The sequence below is a fragment of the Cucurbita pepo genome, chromosome LG06 (genome assembly GCF_002806865.2).
Source record: "Cucurbita pepo subsp. pepo cultivar mu-cu-16 chromosome LG06, ASM280686v2, whole genome shotgun sequence".
Taxonomy (NCBI): Eukaryota; Viridiplantae; Streptophyta; class Magnoliopsida; order Cucurbitales; family Cucurbitaceae; genus Cucurbita; species Cucurbita pepo.
The window spans coordinates 8,866,138-8,868,416 of NC_036643.1; the positions used below are offsets into that span (position 1 = coordinate 8,866,138).

Genomic DNA, 2,279 nt, shown 5'->3' on the forward strand with positions numbered 1-2,279 from the left:
GTTGGAGAAAAAGGTCGGAGGAAACTCACGCCCATAAAACTACACTTTAATTCCACAAATCTTTGTTGGAAGATTTTTTTTTTTTTTTTGGCAAAAATTTTGAGATAATTCTTCAAATAGAGAATGAGTTTATTCTCTTGTCAAGCAAATTTTCATTGTTGACCACTCAATTTAGAGAAAACCGTCCATCAAAAAAAAATTGTGTAAGTCGTCCGAGAATGCGGTCCGAGAATGCGAGCCGTGGTAGCATTCGACTTATGGGTACGGTTTCGATTTTGCATCTAGCTTCAAAGAAACCATTTTATTTAAAACTTATTTTGTTCGTAACATATTATTATATTATTTTCATTTAAGTATTGATTTAATCAAAGCATCTGAGGTTTTGTAGCTCAGTTTGTTAGAGCGTTGGTCTTATGAGCCGAAGGTTGCGGGTTCAAGCCCCGCTAGAACCACCAATATCTTAATATGACTTGTCCACTTTTCATTCCAAAACATTGAAATTTTCAATAGTCATGCCTGCGCGTCTGACATACATCAAACCCAACTCTTCTTTTTAAGTTAAGTAGTCTCGAATAAACACTCTTATTAAGACCGTATAACTATACCATCAATTTAGCGCTCGGCCTCTAAAACACGACTCTGATGGATCTTTCTGATGAACTTCTCAGCTTTTTGGTCAATACCCGACACAGCAACCCAATTGTGACGTTCGTCCTCATCGCTCGGCCACGACTTATTGAAACTCAAGCCCTCATCAAGAGTGGGATCAGTAGGGTTAAAACAATCTCTTTTACTACCATTTTTGCTTTTGAATAGGCTGCAGATTTAAAATCAAAAGCCAGGCTTCTTCTGTCTGTTGTTGCCTGACATGGCCTTGTTGTGTATTTTGGCTTGTAGTTGTCGAGGAATGGTTAGTTTTTATAGTTGAAAAAAAGGGCATGGTTTTGAGCTGTGTACAAACTATATTCATACTGTCGGGATACTTTTTCTCTCCTCCACTTATGAGAACCGACCAGAAAGGAATGCTCTGTTGACTTGAAATTCCAACTTATCTTACTGTCAGTTTCATTCGTTGTTTGTCTTTTAACTAACGTCATGTTTCAATTTATAAATAGAAAATCCTTCTTAGAATCATATTCTAATTTGAATTTAGCATGGAAGACACTCTTATAAGTTAGGGCAATGCTCAATGATAGGGTTGAACTTCCAATTTACTTTTATTCTTCTTGAACAAGTTTAATTCTTATTAGTTTTATAAGGGGATCAGAGTGTCGACCCTAAACCGCCTCTACCCTCTAGTTCTACCTGTAAGCCGCAATAGATGTAACGCCCTAATCTTAACTGAGTTCTTATTGCATACTCTACTAGGAAAAAAATATCTATCGATCGTCTTTAACGCGTAGAGCTTGTCTACCCATTAACACATATTTATTACGAAGATATTCCTACCAACCCTTAATGCATGAAATTCATAAGGTTAAATCATACACACAATCAAACAAGTTTAACAAGAAGATAACATTCATCAATCACTCAAAAAACAAATTAAAATAACCCTTCCTCCATCATCCCACAATGGAAGACAATAAATTAGGTATGCTTCTCAATTCTCTTGTTTTAAGGGCAATTTCGTAATTTTATAATATAAAGTGTCATAATATTTCACCTCGTTCATTCTAGGTCCTAATCACATGTATCCTAACCACCTAACTGTTGAGATATGATTCAAAGTATTCAATGAAGATATGATTTAAAGTAGTTGAGATATGATTCAAATATTCAAACTACCAAGATTTGAGGAGATTGTGAGTAAATTTGAATTTATCTAGATTTCCATATTTTACTATTTTTAGTCTAGTGTATAAGCCTATAAATACTCGAATTGGGTAACCTTTTTAAACATTGAGTCAGAAAAGAATAACAAGGCACTTCAGCTTTCATCTATTTTATCTATTCCTATCTCTTTCGCTATCCCTTTTCCAACAAATTTGGTATCAGAGCCCATCTCTTTCACTATCCCTTTTCCAACAAATTTGGTATCAGAGCCAAGTTCCTTCGACACGAGGGTGAGTGATTATTTTCTTTCACAAAACAAAAATGGCAGTAGCTGGTTTTTCTTCCTCTGCACCGTTGTTACCAATCTTTAATGGTGAGAAATATGACTGGTGGAGCATCAAGATGAAGACCTTGCTCAGATCGCAGGAGCTATGGGACTTGGTGGAGCACGGGTTCGTTGATGTATTTGAACCCACAATAGAAGAAAAAGAGAGACTAAGAGA

General features: G+C 35.8%; 1 non-coding gene across 1 annotated transcript; it reads left to right on the plus strand.

The window, feature by feature from the left end:
* The first annotated feature begins 378 nt into the window (after window positions 1-378).
* Window positions 379-452, plus strand: TRNAI-UAU. Its single transcript has one exon. It is a non-coding gene; the product is annotated as a tRNA-Ile (tRNA).
* The last annotated feature ends 1,827 nt before the right edge of the window (window positions 453-2,279 follow it).